We start from the raw sequence: 17,040 nt of genomic DNA, 5'->3' as shown, positions 1-17,040 counted from the left end.
CCCCCCCCCCCCCCCACCCCCCCCCCCCCCCACCCCCCCCCCCCCCCACCCCCCCCCCCCCCCACCCCCCCCCCCCCCCACCCCCCCCCCCCCCCACCCCCCCCCCCCCCCACCCCCCCCCCCCCCCACCCCCCCCCCCCCCCACCCCCCCCCCCCCCCACCCCCCCCCCCCCCCACCCCCCCCCCCCCCCACCCCCCCCCCCCCCCACCCCCCCCCCCCCCCACCCCCCCCCCCCCCCACCCCCCCCCCCCCCCACCCCCCCCCCCCCCCACCCCCCCCCCCCCCCACCCCCCCCCCCCCCCACCCCCCCCCCCCCCCACCCCCCCCCCCCCCCACCCCCCCCCCCCCCCACCCCCCCCCCCCCCCACCCCCCCCCCCCCCCACCCCCCCCCCCCCCCACCCCCCCCCCCCCCCACCCCCCCCCCCCCCCACCCCCCCCCCCCCCCACCCCCCCCCCCCCCCACCCCCCCCCCCCCCCACCCCCCCCCCCCCCCACCCCCCCCCCCCCCCACCCCCCCCCCCCCCCACCCCCCCCCCCCCCCACCCCCCCCCCCCCCCACCCCCCCCCCCCCCCACCCCCCCCCCCCCCCACCCCCCCCCCCCCCCACCCCCCCCCCCCCCCACCCCCCCCCCCCCCCACCCCCCCCCCCCCCCACCCCCCCCCCCCCCCACCCCCCCCCCCCCCCACCCCCCCCCCCCCCCACCCCCCCCCCCCCCCACCCCCCCCCCCCCCCACCCCCCCCCCCCCCCACCCCCCCCCCCCCCCACCCCCCCCCCCCCCCACCCCCCCCCCCCCCCACCCCCCCCCCCCCCCACCCCCCCCCCCCCCCACCCCCCCCCCCCCCCACCCCCCCCCCCCCCCACCCCCCCCCCCCCCCACCCCCCCCCCCCCCCACCCCCCCCCCCCCCCACCCCCCCCCCCCCCCACCCCCCCCCCCCCCCACCCCCCCCCCCCCCCACCCCCCCCCCCCCCCACCCCCCCCCCCCCCCACCCCCCCCCCCCCCCACCCCCCCCCCCCCCCACCCCCCCCCCCCCCCACCCCCCCCCCCCCCCACCCCCCCCCCCCCCCACCCCCCCCCCCCCCCACCCCCCCCCCCCCCCACCCCCCCCCCCCCCCACCCCCCCCCCCCCCCACCCCCCCCCCCCCCCACCCCCCCCCCCCCCCACCCCCCCCCCCCCCCACCCCCCCCCCCCCCCACCCCCCCCCCCCCCCACCCCCCCCCCCCCCCACCCCCCCCCCCCCCCACCCCCCCCCCCCCCCACCCCCCCCCCCCCCCACCCCCCCCCCCCCCCACCCCCCCCCCCCCCCACCCCCCCCCCCCCCCACCCCCCCCCCCCCCCACCCCCCCCCCCCCCCACCCCCCCCCCCCCCCACCCCCCCCCCCCCCCACCCCCCCCCCCCCCCACCCCCCCCCCCCCCCACCCCCCCCCCCCCCCACCCCCCCCCCCCCCCACCCCCCCCCCCCCCCACCCCCCCCCCCCCCCACCCCCCCCCCCCCCCACCCCCCCCCCCCCCCACCCCCCCCCCCCCCCACCCCCCCCCCCCCCCACCCCCCCCCCCCCCCACCCCCCCCCCCCCCCACCCCCCCCCCCCCCCACCCCCCCCCCCCCCCACCCCCCCCCCCCCCCACCCCCCCCCCCCCCCACCCCCCCCCCCCCCCACCCCCCCCCCCCCCCACCCCCCCCCCCCCCCACCCCCCCCCCCCCCCACCCCCCCCCCCCCCCACCCCCCCCCCCCCCCACCCCCCCCCCCCCCCACCCCCCCCCCCCCCCACCCCCCCCCCCCCCCACCCCCCCCCCCCCCCACCCCCCCCCCCCCCCACCCCCCCCCCCCCCCACCCCCCCCCCCCCCCACCCCCCCCCCCCCCCACCCCCCCCCCCCCCCACCCCCCCCCCCCCCCACCCCCCCCCCCCCCCACCCCCCCCCCCCCCCACCCCCCCCCCCCCCCACCCCCCCCCCCCCCCACCCCCCCCCCCCCCCACCCCCCCCCCCCCCCACCCCCCCCCCCCCCCACCCCCCCCCCCCCCCACCCCCCCCCCCCCCCACCCCCCCCCCCCCCCACCCCCCCCCCCCCCCACCCCCCCCCCCCCCCACCCCCCCCCCCCCCCACCCCCCCCCCCCCCCACCCCCCCCCCCCCCCACCCCCCCCCCCCCCCACCCCCCCCCCCCCCCACCCCCCCCCCCCCCCACCCCCCCCCCCCCCCACCCCCCCCCCCCCCCACCCCCCCCCCCCCCCACCCCCCCCCCCCCCCACCCCCCCCCCCCCCCACCCCCCCCCCCCCCCACCCCCCCCCCCCCCCACCCCCCCCCCCCCCCACCCCCCCCCCCCCCCACCCCCCCCCCCCCCCACCCCCCCCCCCCCCCACCCCCCCCCCCCCCCACCCCCCCCCCCCCCCACCCCCCCCCCCCCCCACCCCCCCCCCCCCCCACCCCCCCCCCCCCCCACCCCCCCCCCCCCCCACCCCCCCCCCCCCCCACCCCCCCCCCCCCCCACCCCCCCCCCCCCCCACCCCCCCCCCCCCCCACCCCCCCCCCCCCCCACCCCCCCCCCCCCCCACCCCCCCCCCCCCCCACCCCCCCCCCCCCCCACCCCCCCCCCCCCCCACCCCCCCCCCCCCCCACCCCCCCCCCCCCCCACCCCCCCCCCCCCCCACCCCCCCCCCCCCCCACCCCCCCCCCCCCCCACCCCCCCCCCCCCCCACCCCCCCCCCCCCCCACCCCCCCCCCCCCCCACCCCCCCCCCCCCCCACCCCCCCCCCCCCCCACCCCCCCCCCCCCCCACCCCCCCCCCCCCCCACCCCCCCCCCCCCCCACCCCCCCCCCCCCCCACCCCCCCCCCCCCCCACCCCCCCCCCCCCCCACCCCCCCCCCCCCCCACCCCCCCCCCCCCCCACCCCCCCCCCCCCCCACCCCCCCCCCCCCCCACCCCCCCCCCCCCCCACCCCCCCCCCCCCCCACCCCCCCCCCCCCCCACCCCCCCCCCCCCCCACCCCCCCCCCCCCCCACCCCCCCCCCCCCCCACCCCCCCCCCCCCCCACCCCCCCCCCCCCCCACCCCCCCCCCCCCCCACCCCCCCCCCCCCCCACCCCCCCCCCCCCCCACCCCCCCCCCCCCCCACCCCCCCCCCCCCCCACCCCCCCCCCCCCCCACCCCCCCCCCCCCCCACCCCCCCCCCCCCCCACCCCCCCCCCCCCCCACCCCCCCCCCCCCCCACCCCCCCCCCCCCCCACCCCCCCCCCCCCCCACCCCCCCCCCCCCCCACCCCCCCCCCCCCCCACCCCCCCCCCCCCCCACCCCCCCCCCCCCCCACCCCCCCCCCCCCCCACCCCCCCCCCCCCCCACCCCCCCCCCCCCCCACCCCCCCCCCCCCCCACCCCCCCCCCCCCCCACCCCCCCCCCCCCCCACCCCCCCCCCCCCCCACCCCCCCCCCCCCCCACCCCCCCCCCCCCCCACCCCCCCCCCCCCCCACCCCCCCCCCCCCCCACCCCCCCCCCCCCCCACCCCCCCCCCCCCCCACCCCCCCCCCCCCCCACCCCCCCCCCCCCCCACCCCCCCCCCCCCCCACCCCCCCCCCCCCCCACCCCCCCCCCCCCCCACCCCCCCCCCCCCCCACCCCCCCCCCCCCCCACCCCCCCCCCCCCCCACCCCCCCCCCCCCCCACCCCCCCCCCCCCCCACCCCCCCCCCCCCCCACCCCCCCCCCCCCCCACCCCCCCCCCCCCCCACCCCCCCCCCCCCCCACCCCCCCCCCCCCCCACCCCCCCCCCCCCCCACCCCCCCCCCCCCCCACCCCCCCCCCCCCCCACCCCCCCCCCCCCCCACCCCCCCCCCCCCCCACCCCCCCCCCCCCCCACCCCCCCCCCCCCCCACCCCCCCCCCCCCCCACCCCCCCCCCCCCCCACCCCCCCCCCCCCCCACCCCCCCCCCCCCCCACCCCCCCCCCCCCCCACCCCCCCCCCCCCCCACCCCCCCCCCCCCCCACCCCCCCCCCCCCCCACCCCCCCCCCCCCCCACCCCCCCCCCCCCCCACCCCCCCCCCCCCCCACCCCCCCCCCCCCCCACCCCCCCCCCCCCCCACCCCCCCCCCCCCCCACCCCCCCCCCCCCCCACCCCCCCCCCCCCCCACCCCCCCCCCCCCCCACCCCCCCCCCCCCCCACCCCCCCCCCCCCCCACCCCCCCCCCCCCCCACCCCCCCCCCCCCCCACCCCCCCCCCCCCCCACCCCCCCCCCCCCCCACCCCCCCCCCCCCCCACCCCCCCCCCCCCCCACCCCCCCCCCCCCCCACCCCCCCCCCCCCCCACCCCCCCCCCCCCCCACCCCCCCCCCCCCCCACCCCCCCCCCCCCCCACCCCCCCCCCCCCCCACCCCCCCCCCCCCCCACCCCCCCCCCCCCCCACCCCCCCCCCCCCCCACCCCCCCCCCCCCCCACCCCCCCCCCCCCCCACCCCCCCCCCCCCCCACCCCCCCCCCCCCCCACCCCCCCCCCCCCCCACCCCCCCCCCCCCCCACCCCCCCCCCCCCCCACCCCCCCCCCCCCCCACCCCCCCCCCCCCCCACCCCCCCCCCCCCCCACCCCCCCCCCCCCCCACCCCCCCCCCCCCCCACCCCCCCCCCCCCCCACCCCCCCCCCCCCCCACCCCCCCCCCCCCCCACCCCCCCCCCCCCCCACCCCCCCCCCCCCCCACCCCCCCCCCCCCCCACCCCCCCCCCCCCCCACCCCCCCCCCCCCCCACCCCCCCCCCCCCCCACCCCCCCCCCCCCCCACCCCCCCCCCCCCCCACCCCCCCCCCCCCCCACCCCCCCCCCCCCCCACCCCCCCCCCCCCCCACCCCCCCCCCCCCCCACCCCCCCCCCCCCCCACCCCCCCCCCCCCCCACCCCCCCCCCCCCCCACCCCCCCCCCCCCCCACCCCCCCCCCCCCCCACCCCCCCCCCCCCCCACCCCCCCCCCCCCCCACCCCCCCCCCCCCCCACCCCCCCCCCCCCCCACCCCCCCCCCCCCCCACCCCCCCCCCCCCCCACCCCCCCCCCCCCCCACCCCCCCCCCCCCCCACCCCCCCCCCCCCCCACCCCCCCCCCCCCCCACCCCCCCCCCCCCCCACCCCCCCCCCCCCCCACCCCCCCCCCCCCCCACCCCCCCCCCCCCCCACCCCCCCCCCCCCCCACCCCCCCCCCCCCCCACCCCCCCCCCCCCCCACCCCCCCCCCCCCCCACCCCCCCCCCCCCCCACCCCCCCCCCCCCCCACCCCCCCCCCCCCCCACCCCCCCCCCCCCCCACCCCCCCCCCCCCCCACCCCCCCCCCCCCCCACCCCCCCCCCCCCCCACCCCCCCCCCCCCCCACCCCCCCCCCCCCCCACCCCCCCCCCCCCCCACCCCCCCCCCCCCCCACCCCCCCCCCCCCCCACCCCCCCCCCCCCCCACCCCCCCCCCCCCCCACCCCCCCCCCCCCCCACCCCCCCCCCCCCCCACCCCCCCCCCCCCCCACCCCCCCCCCCCCCCACCCCCCCCCCCCCCCACCCCCCCCCCCCCCCACCCCCCCCCCCCCCCACCCCCCCCCCCCCCCACCCCCCCCCCCCCCCACCCCCCCCCCCCCCCACCCCCCCCCCCCCCCACCCCCCCCCCCCCCCACCCCCCCCCCCCCCCACCCCCCCCCCCCCCCACCCCCCCCCCCCCCCACCCCCCCCCCCCCCCACCCCCCCCCCCCCCCACCCCCCCCCCCCCCCACCCCCCCCCCCCCCCACCCCCCCCCCCCCCCACCCCCCCCCCCCCCCACCCCCCCCCCCCCCCACCCCCCCCCCCCCCCACCCCCCCCCCCCCCCACCCCCCCCCCCCCCCACCCCCCCCCCCCCCCACCCCCCCCCCCCCCCACCCCCCCCCCCCCCCACCCCCCCCCCCCCCCACCCCCCCCCCCCCCCACCCCCCCCCCCCCCCACCCCCCCCCCCCCCCACCCCCCCCCCCCCCCACCCCCCCCCCCCCCCACCCCCCCCCCCCCCCACCCCCCCCCCCCCCCACCCCCCCCCCCCCCCACCCCCCCCCCCCCCCACCCCCCCCCCCCCCCACCCCCCCCCCCCCCCACCCCCCCCCCCCCCCACCCCCCCCCCCCCCCACCCCCCCCCCCCCCCACCCCCCCCCCCCCCCACCCCCCCCCCCCCCCACCCCCCCCCCCCCCCACCCCCCCCCCCCCCCACCCCCCCCCCCCCCCACCCCCCCCCCCCCCCACCCCCCCCCCCCCCCACCCCCCCCCCCCCCCACCCCCCCCCCCCCCCACCCCCCCCCCCCCCCACCCCCCCCCCCCCCCACCCCCCCCCCCCCCCACCCCCCCCCCCCCCCACCCCCCCCCCCCCCCACCCCCCCCCCCCCCCACCCCCCCCCCCCCCCACCCCCCCCCCCCCCCACCCCCCCCCCCCCCCACCCCCCCCCCCCCCCACCCCCCCCCCCCCCCACCCCCCCCCCCCCCCACCCCCCCCCCCCCCCACCCCCCCCCCCCCCCACCCCCCCCCCCCCCCACCCCCCCCCCCCCCCACCCCCCCCCCCCCCCACCCCCCCCCCCCCCCACCCCCCCCCCCCCCCACCCCCCCCCCCCCCCACCCCCCCCCCCCCCCACCCCCCCCCCCCCCCACCCCCCCCCCCCCCCACCCCCCCCCCCCCCCACCCCCCCCCCCCCCCACCCCCCCCCCCCCCCACCCCCCCCCCCCCCCACCCCCCCCCCCCCCCACCCCCCCCCCCCCCCACCCCCCCCCCCCCCCACCCCCCCCCCCCCCCACCCCCCCCCCCCCCCACCCCCCCCCCCCCCCACCCCCCCCCCCCCCCACCCCCCCCCCCCCCCACCCCCCCCCCCCCCCACCCCCCCCCCCCCCCACCCCCCCCCCCCCCCACCCCCCCCCCCCCCCACCCCCCCCCCCCCCCACCCCCCCCCCCCCCCACCCCCCCCCCCCCCCACCCCCCCCCCCCCCCACCCCCCCCCCCCCCCACCCCCCCCCCCCCCCACCCCCCCCCCCCCCCACCCCCCCCCCCCCCCACCCCCCCCCCCCCCCACCCCCCCCCCCCCCCACCCCCCCCCCCCCCCACCCCCCCCCCCCCCCACCCCCCCCCCCCCCCACCCCCCCCCCCCCCCACCCCCCCCCCCCCCCACCCCCCCCCCCCCCCACCCCCCCCCCCCCCCACCCCCCCCCCCCCCCACCCCCCCCCCCCCCCACCCCCCCCCCCCCCCACCCCCCCCCCCCCCCACCCCCCCCCCCCCCCACCCCCCCCCCCCCCCACCCCCCCCCCCCCCCACCCCCCCCCCCCCCCACCCCCCCCCCCCCCCACCCCCCCCCCCCCCCACCCCCCCCCCCCCCCACCCCCCCCCCCCCCCACCCCCCCCCCCCCCCACCCCCCCCCCCCCCCACCCCCCCCCCCCCCCACCCCCCCCCCCCCCCACCCCCCCCCCCCCCCACCCCCCCCCCCCCCCACCCCCCCCCCCCCCCACCCCCCCCCCCCCCCACCCCCCCCCCCCCCCACCCCCCCCCCCCCCCACCCCCCCCCCCCCCCACCCCCCCCCCCCCCCACCCCCCCCCCCCCCCACCCCCCCCCCCCCCCACCCCCCCCCCCCCCCACCCCCCCCCCCCCCCACCCCCCCCCCCCCCCACCCCCCCCCCCCCCCACCCCCCCCCCCCCCCACCCCCCCCCCCCCCCACCCCCCCCCCCCCCCACCCCCCCCCCCCCCCACCCCCCCCCCCCCCCACCCCCCCCCCCCCCCACCCCCCCCCCCCCCCACCCCCCCCCCCCCCCACCCCCCCCCCCCCCCACCCCCCCCCCCCCCCACCCCCCCCCCCCCCCACCCCCCCCCCCCCCCACCCCCCCCCCCCCCCACCCCCCCCCCCCCCCACCCCCCCCCCCCCCCACCCCCCCCCCCCCCCACCCCCCCCCCCCCCCACCCCCCCCCCCCCCCACCCCCCCCCCCCCCCACCCCCCCCCCCCCCCACCCCCCCCCCCCCCCACCCCCCCCCCCCCCCACCCCCCCCCCCCCCCACCCCCCCCCCCCCCCACCCCCCCCCCCCCCCACCCCCCCCCCCCCCCACCCCCCCCCCCCCCCACCCCCCCCCCCCCCCACCCCCCCCCCCCCCCACCCCCCCCCCCCCCCACCCCCCCCCCCCCCCACCCCCCCCCCCCCCCACCCCCCCCCCCCCCCACCCCCCCCCCCCCCCACCCCCCCCCCCCCCCACCCCCCCCCCCCCCCACCCCCCCCCCCCCCCACCCCCCCCCCCCCCCACCCCCCCCCCCCCCCACCCCCCCCCCCCCCCACCCCCCCCCCCCCCCACCCCCCCCCCCCCCCACCCCCCCCCCCCCCCACCCCCCCCCCCCCCCACCCCCCCCCCCCCCCACCCCCCCCCCCCCCCACCCCCCCCCCCCCCCACCCCCCCCCCCCCCCACCCCCCCCCCCCCCCACCCCCCCCCCCCCCCACCCCCCCCCCCCCCCACCCCCCCCCCCCCCCACCCCCCCCCCCCCCCACCCCCCCCCCCCCCCACCCCCCCCCCCCCCCACCCCCCCCCCCCCCCACCCCCCCCCCCCCCCACCCCCCCCCCCCCCCACCCCCCCCCCCCCCCACCCCCCCCCCCCCCCACCCCCCCCCCCCCCCACCCCCCCCCCCCCCCACCCCCCCCCCCCCCCACCCCCCCCCCCCCCCACCCCCCCCCCCCCCCACCCCCCCCCCCCCCCACCCCCCCCCCCCCCCACCCCCCCCCCCCCCCACCCCCCCCCCCCCCCACCCCCCCCCCCCCCCACCCCCCCCCCCCCCCACCCCCCCCCCCCCCCACCCCCCCCCCCCCCCACCCCCCCCCCCCCCCACCCCCCCCCCCCCCCACCCCCCCCCCCCCCCACCCCCCCCCCCCCCCACCCCCCCCCCCCCCCACCCCCCCCCCCCCCCACCCCCCCCCCCCCCCACCCCCCCCCCCCCCCACCCCCCCCCCCCCCCACCCCCCCCCCCCCCCACCCCCCCCCCCCCCCACCCCCCCCCCCCCCCACCCCCCCCCCCCCCCACCCCCCCCCCCCCCCACCCCCCCCCCCCCCCACCCCCCCCCCCCCCCACCCCCCCCCCCCCCCACCCCCCCCCCCCCCCACCCCCCCCCCCCCCCACCCCCCCCCCCCCCCACCCCCCCCCCCCCCCACCCCCCCCCCCCCCCACCCCCCCCCCCCCCCACCCCCCCCCCCCCCCACCCCCCCCCCCCCCCACCCCCCCCCCCCCCCACCCCCCCCCCCCCCCACCCCCCCCCCCCCCCACCCCCCCCCCCCCCCACCCCCCCCCCCCCCCACCCCCCCCCCCCCCCACCCCCCCCCCCCCCCACCCCCCCCCCCCCCCACCCCCCCCCCCCCCCACCCCCCCCCCCCCCCACCCCCCCCCCCCCCCACCCCCCCCCCCCCCCACCCCCCCCCCCCCCCACCCCCCCCCCCCCCCACCCCCCCCCCCCCCCACCCCCCCCCCCCCCCACCCCCCCCCCCCCCCACCCCCCCCCCCCCCCACCCCCCCCCCCCCCCACCCCCCCCCCCCCCCACCCCCCCCCCCCCCCACCCCCCCCCCCCCCCACCCCCCCCCCCCCCCACCCCCCCCCCCCCCCACCCCCCCCCCCCCCCACCCCCCCCCCCCCCCACCCCCCCCCCCCCCCACCCCCCCCCCCCCCCACCCCCCCCCCCCCCCACCCCCCCCCCCCCCCACCCCCCCCCCCCCCCACCCCCCCCCCCCCCCACCCCCCCCCCCCCCCACCCCCCCCCCCCCCCACCCCCCCCCCCCCCCACCCCCCCCCCCCCCCACCCCCCCCCCCCCCCACCCCCCCCCCCCCCCACCCCCCCCCCCCCCCACCCCCCCCCCCCCCCACCCCCCCCCCCCCCCACCCCCCCCCCCCCCCACCCCCCCCCCCCCCCACCCCCCCCCCCCCCCACCCCCCCCCCCCCCCACCCCCCCCCCCCCCCACCCCCCCCCCCCCCCACCCCCCCCCCCCCCCACCCCCCCCCCCCCCCACCCCCCCCCCCCCCCACCCCCCCCCCCCCCCACCCCCCCCCCCCCCCACCCCCCCCCCCCCCCACCCCCCCCCCCCCCCACCCCCCCCCCCCCCCACCCCCCCCCCCCCCCACCCCCCCCCCCCCCCACCCCCCCCCCCCCCCACCCCCCCCCCCCCCCACCCCCCCCCCCCCCCACCCCCCCCCCCCCCCACCCCCCCCCCCCCCCACCCCCCCCCCCCCCCACCCCCCCCCCCCCCCACCCCCCCCCCCCCCCACCCCCCCCCCCCCCCACCCCCCCCCCCCCCCACCCCCCCCCCCCCCCACCCCCCCCCCCCCCCACCCCCCCCCCCCCCCACCCCCCCCCCCCCCCACCCCCCCCCCCCCCCACCCCCCCCCCCCCCCACCCCCCCCCCCCCCCACCCCCCCCCCCCCCCACCCCCCCCCCCCCCCACCCCCCCCCCCCCCCACCCCCCCCCCCCCCCACCCCCCCCCCCCCCCACCCCCCCCCCCCCCCACCCCCCCCCCCCCCCACCCCCCCCCCCCCCCACCCCCCCCCCCCCCCACCCCCCCCCCCCCCCACCCCCCCCCCCCCCCACCCCCCCCCCCCCCCACCCCCCCCCCCCCCCACCCCCCCCCCCCCCCACCCCCCCCCCCCCCCACCCCCCCCCCCCCCCACCCCCCCCCCCCCCCACCCCCCCCCCCCCCCACCCCCCCCCCCCCCCACCCCCCCCCCCCCCCACCCCCCCCCCCCCCCACCCCCCCCCCCCCCCACCCCCCCCCCCCCCCACCCCCCCCCCCCCCCACCCCCCCCCCCCCCCACCCCCCCCCCCCCCCACCCCCCCCCCCCCCCACCCCCCCCCCCCCCCACCCCCCCCCCCCCCCACCCCCCCCCCCCCCCACCCCCCCCCCCCCCCACCCCCCCCCCCCCCCACCCCCCCCCCCCCCCACCCCCCCCCCCCCCCACCCCCCCCCCCCCCCACCCCCCCCCCCCCCCACCCCCCCCCCCCCCCACCCCCCCCCCCCCCCACCCCCCCCCCCCCCCACCCCCCCCCCCCCCCACCCCCCCCCCCCCCCACCCCCCCCCCCCCCCACCCCCCCCCCCCCCCACCCCCCCCCCCCCCCACCCCCCCCCCCCCCCACCCCCCCCCCCCCCCACCCCCCCCCCCCCCCACCCCCCCCCCCCCCCACCCCCCCCCCCCCCCACCCCCCCCCCCCCCCACCCCCCCCCCCCCCCACCCCCCCCCCCCCCCACCCCCCCCCCCCCCCACCCCCCCCCCCCCCCACCCCCCCCCCCCCCCACCCCCCCCCCCCCCCACCCCCCCCCCCCCCCACCCCCCCCCCCCCCCACCCCCCCCCCCCCCCACCCCCCCCCCCCCCCACCCCCCCCCCCCCCCACCCCCCCCCCCCCCCACCCCCCCCCCCCCCCACCCCCCCCCCCCCCCACCCCCCCCCCCCCCCACCCCCCCCCCCCCCCACCCCCCCCCCCCCCCACCCCCCCCCCCCCCCACCCCCCCCCCCCCCCACCCCCCCCCCCCCCCACCCCCCCCCCCCCCCACCCCCCCCCCCCCCCACCCCCCCCCCCCCCCACCCCCCCCCCCCCCCACCCCCCCCCCCCCCCACCCCCCCCCCCCCCCACCCCCCCCCCCCCCCACCCCCCCCCCCCCCCACCCCCCCCCCCCCCCACCCCCCCCCCCCCCCACCCCCCCCCCCCCCCACCCCCCCCCCCCCCCACCCCCCCCCCCCCCCACCCCCCCCCCCCCCCACCCCCCCCCCCCCCCACCCCCCCCCCCCCCCACCCCCCCCCCCCCCCACCCCCCCCCCCCCCCACCCCCCCCCCCCCCCACCCCCCCCCCCCCCCACCCCCCCCCCCCCCCACCCCCCCCCCCCCCCACCCCCCCCCCCCCCCACCCCCCCCCCCCCCCACCCCCCCCCCCCCCCACCCCCCCCCCCCCCCACCCCCCCCCCCCCCCACCCCCCCCCCCCCCCACCCCCCCCCCCCCCCACCCCCCCCCCCCCCCACCCCCCCCCCCCCCCACCCCCCCCCCCCCCCACCCCCCCCCCCCCCCACCCCCCCCCCCCCCCACCCCCCCCCCCCCCCACCCCCCCCCCCCCCCACCCCCCCCCCCCCCCACCCCCCCCCCCCCCCACCCCCCCCCCCCCCCACCCCCCCCCCCCCCCACCCCCCCCCCCCCCCACCCCCCCCCCCCCCCACCCCCCCCCCCCCCCACCCCCCCCCCCCCCCACCCCCCCCCCCCCCCACCCCCCCCCCCCCCCACCCCCCCCCCCCCCCACCCCCCCCCCCCCCCACCCCCCCCCCCCCCCACCCCCCCCCCCCCCCACCCCCCCCCCCCCCCACCCCCCCCCCCCCCCACCCCCCCCCCCCCCCACCCCCCCCCCCCCCCACCCCCCCCCCCCCCCACCCCCCCCCCCCCCCACCCCCCCCCCCCCCCACCCCCCCCCCCCCCCACCCCCCCCCCCCCCCACCCCCCCCCCCCCCCACCCCCCCCCCCCCCCACCCCCCCCCCCCCCCACCCCCCCCCCCCCCCACCCCCCCCCCCCCCCACCCCCCCCCCCCCCCACCCCCCCCCCCCCCCACCCCCCCCCCCCCCCACCCCCCCCCCCCCCCACCCCCCCCCCCCCCCACCCCCCCCCCCCCCCACCCCCCCCCCCCCCCACCCCCCCCCCCCCCCACCCCCCCCCCCCCCCACCCCCCCCCCCCCCCACCCCCCCCCCCCCCCACCCCCCCCCCCCCCCACCCCCCCCCCCCCCCACCCCCCCCCCCCCCCACCCCCCCCCCCCCCCACCCCCCCCCCCCCCCACCCCCCCCCCCCCCCACCCCCCCCCCCCCCCACCCCCCCCCCCCCCCACCCCCCCCCCCCCCCACCCCCCCCCCCCCCCACCCCCCCCCCCCCCCACCCCCCCCCCCCCCCACCCCCCCCCCCCCCCACCCCCCCCCCCCCCCACCCCCCCCCCCCCCCACCCCCCCCCCCCCCCACCCCCCCCCCCCCCCACCCCCCCCCCCCCCCACCCCCCCCCCCCCCCACCCCCCCCCCCCCCCACCCCCCCCCCCCCCCACCCCCCCCCCCCCCCACCCCCCCCCCCCCCCACCCCCCCCCCCCCCCACCCCCCCCCCCCCCCACCCCCCCCCCCCCCCACCCCCCCCCCCCCCCACCCCCCCCCCCCCCCACCCCCCCCCCCCCCCACCCCCCCCCCCCCCCACCCCCCCCCCCCCCCACCCCCCCCCCCCCCCACCCCCCCCCCCCCCCACCCCCCCCCCCCCCCACCCCCCCCCCCCCCCACCCCCCCCCCCCCCCACCCCCCCCCCCCCCCACCCCCCCCCCCCCCCACCCCCCCCCCCCCCCACCCCCCCCCCCCCCCACCCCCCCCCCCCCCCACCCCCCCCCCCCCCCACCCCCCCCCCCCCCCACCCCCCCCCCCCCCCACCCCCCCCCCCCCCCACCCCCCCCCCCCCCCACCCCCCCCCCCCCCCACCCCCCCCCCCCCCCACCCCCCCCCCCCCCCACCCCCCCCCCCCCCCACCCCCCCCCCCCCCCACCCCCCCCCCCCCCCACCCCCCCCCCCCCCCACCCCCCCCCCCCCCCACCCCCCCCCCCCCCCACCCCCCCCCCCCCCCACCCCCCCCCCCCCCCACCCCCCCCCCCCCCCACCCCCCCCCCCCCCCACCCCCCCCCCCCCCCACCCCCCCCCCCCCCCACCCCCCCCCCCCCCCACCCCCCCCCCCCCCCACCCCCCCCCCCCCCCACCCCCCCCCCCCCCCACCCCCCCCCCCCCCCACCCCCCCCCCCCCCCACCCCCCCCCCCCCCCACCCCCCCCCCCCCCCACCCCCCCCCCCCCCCACCCCCCCCCCCCCCCACCCCCCCCCCCCCCCACCCCCCCCCCCCCCCACCCCCCCCCCCCCCCACCCCCCCCCCCCCCCACCCCCCCCCCCCCCCACCCCCCCCCCCCCCCACCCCCCCCCCCCCCCACCCCCCCCCCCCCCCACCCCCCCCCCCCCCCACCCCCCCCCCCCCCCACCCCCCCCCCCCCCCACCCCCCCCCCCCCCCACCCCCCCCCCCCCCCACCCCCCCCCCCCCCCACCCCCCCCCCCCCCCACCCCCCCCCCCCCCCACCCCCCCCCCCCCCCACCCCCCCCCCCCCCCACCCCCCCCCCCCCCCACCCCCCCCCCCCCCCACCCCCCCCCCCCCCCACCCCCCCCCCCCCCCACCCCCCCCCCCCCCCACCCCCCCCCCCCCCCACCCCCCCCCCCCCCCACCCCCCCCCCCCCCCACCCCCCCCCCCCCCCACCCCCCCCCCCCCCCACCCCCCCCCCCCCCCACCCCCCCCCCCCCCCACCCCCCCCCCCCCCCACCCCCCCCCCCCCCCACCCCCCCCCCCCCCCACCCCCCCCCCCCCCCACCCCCCCCCCCCCCCACCCCCCCCCCCCCCCACCCCCCCCCCCCCCCACCCCCCCCCCCCCCCACCCCCCCCCCCCCCCACCCCCCCCCCCCCCCACCCCCCCCCCCCCCCACCCCCCCCCCCCCCCACCCCCCCCCCCCCCCACCCCCCCCCCCCCCCACCCCCCCCCCCCCCCACCCCCCCCCCCCCCCACCCCCCCCCCCCCCCACCCCCCCCCCCCCCCACCCCCCCCCCCCCCCACCCCCCCCCCCCCCCACCCCCCCCCCCCCCCACCCCCCCCCCCCCCCACCCCCCCCCCCCCCCACCCCCCCCCCCCCCCACCCCCCCCCCCCCCCACCCCCCCCCCCCCCCACCCCCCCCCCCCCCCACCCCCCCCCCCCCCCACCCCCCCCCCCCCCCACCCCCCCCCCCCCCCACCCCCCCCCCCCCCCACCCCCCCCCCCCCCCACCCCCCCCCCCCCCCACCCCCCCCCCCCCCCACCCCCCCCCCCCCCCACCCCCCCCCCCCCCCACCCCCCCCCCCCCCCACCCCCCCCCCCCCCCACCCCCCCCCCCCCCCACCCCCCCCCCCCCCCACCCCCCCCCCCCCCCACCCCCCCCCCCCCCCACCCCCCCCCCCCCCCACCCCCCCCCCCCCCCACCCCCCCCCCCCCCCACCCCCCCCCCCCCCCACCCCCCCCCCCCCCCACCCCCCCCCCCCCCCACCCCCCCCCCCCCCCACCCCCCCCCCCCCCCACCCCCCCCCCCCCCCACCCCCCCCCCCCCCCACCCCCCCCCCCCCCCACCCCCCCCCCCCCCCACCCCCCCCCCCCCCCACCCCCCCCCCCCCCCACCCCCCCCCCCCCCCACCCCCCCCCCCCCCCACCCCCCCCCCCCCCCACCCCCCCCCCCCCCCACCCCCCCCCCCCCCCACCCCCCCCCCCCCCCACCCCCCCCCCCCCCCACCCCCCCCCCCCCCCACCCCCCCCCCCCCCCACCCCCCCCCCCCCCCACCCCCCCCCCCCCCCACCCCCCCCCCCCCCCACCCCCCCCCCCCCCCACCCCCCCCCCCCCCCACCCCCCCCCCCCCCCACCCCCCCCCCCCCCCACCCCCCCCCCCCCCCACCCCCCCCCCCCCCCACCCCCCCCCCCCCCCACCCCCCCCCCCCCCCACCCCCCCCCCCCCCCACCCCCCCCCCCCCCCACCCCCCCCCCCCCCCACCCCCCCCCCCCCCCACCCCCCCCCCCCCCCACCCCCCCCCCCCCCCACCCCCCCCCCCCCCCACCCCCCCCCCCCCCCACCCCCCCCCCCCCCCACCCCCCCCCCCCCCCACCCCCCCCCCCCCCCACCCCCCCCCCCCCCCACCCCCCCCCCCCCCCACCCCCCCCCCCCCCCACCCCCCCCCCCCCCCACCCCCCCCCCCCCCCACCCCCCCCCCCCCCCACCCCCCCCCCCCCCCACCCCCCCCCCCCCCCACCCCCCCCCCCCCCCACCCCCCCCCCCCCCCACCCCCCCCCCCCCCCACCCCCCCCCCCCCCCACCCCCCCCCCCCCCCACCCCCCCCCCCCCCCACCCCCCCCCCCCCCCACCCCCCCCCCCCCCCACCCCCCCCCCCCCCCACCCCCCCCCCCCCCCACCCCCCCCCCCCCCCACCCCCCCCCCCCCCCACCCCCCCCCCCCCCCACCCCCCCCCCCCCCCACCCCCCCCCCCCCCCACCCCCCCCCCCCCCCACCCCCCCCCCCCCCCACCCCCCCCCCCCCCCACCCCCCCCCCCCCCCACCCCCCCCCCCCCCCACCCCCCCCCCCCCCCACCCCCCCCCCCCCCCACCCCCCCCCCCCCCCACCCCCCCCCCCCCCCACCCCCCCCCCCCCCCACCCCCCCCCCCCCCCACCCCCCCCCCCCCCCACCCCCCCCCCCCCCCACCCCCCCCCCCCCCCACCCCCCCCCCCCCCCACCCCCCCCCCCCCCCACCCCCCCCCCCCCCCACCCCCCCCCCCCCCCACCCCCCCCCCCCCCCACCCCCCCCCCCCCCCACCCCCCCCCCCCCCCACCCCCCCCCCCCCCCACCCCCCCCCCCCCCCACCCCCCCCCCCCCCCACCCCCCCCCCCCCCCACCCCCCCCCCCCCCCACCCCCCCCCCCCCCCACCCCCCCCCCCCCCCACCCCCCCCCCCCCCCACCCCCCCCCCCCCCCACCCCCCCCCCCCCCCACCCCCCCCCCCCCCCACCCCCCCCCCCCCCCACCCCCCCCCCCCCCCACCCCCCCCCCCCCCCACCCCCCCCCCCCCCCACCCCCCCCCCCCCCCACCCCCCCCCCCCCCCACCCCCCCCCCCCCCCACCCCCCCCCCCCCCCACCCCCCCCCCCCCCCACCCCCCCCCCCCCCCACCCCCCCCCCCCCCCACCCCCCCCCCCCCCCACCCCCCCCCCCCCCCACCCCCCCCCCCCCCCACCCCCCCCCCCCCCCACCCCCCCCCCCCCCCACCCCACCCCCCCCCCACCCCCCCCCCCCCCCAACCCCCCCCCCCCACACCACCCCCCCCCCCACACCCCCCCCCCCCCCCACCCCCCCCCCCTCCAGCCCCCCCCCCCCCCCACCCCCCCCACGATGGCTCCATTCATGTGCAGTGGGGGCTCGAGGGAGAGGAGGAACCGGCCCC

Source organism: Sphaerodactylus townsendi, linkage group LG05 (assembly GCF_021028975.2).
Source record: "Sphaerodactylus townsendi isolate TG3544 linkage group LG05, MPM_Stown_v2.3, whole genome shotgun sequence".
Taxonomy (NCBI): domain Eukaryota; kingdom Metazoa; phylum Chordata; class Lepidosauria; order Squamata; family Sphaerodactylidae; genus Sphaerodactylus; species Sphaerodactylus townsendi.
The sequence above is the reverse complement of the archived record's forward strand: the minus strand, read 5'-3'. Positions refer to the sequence as shown.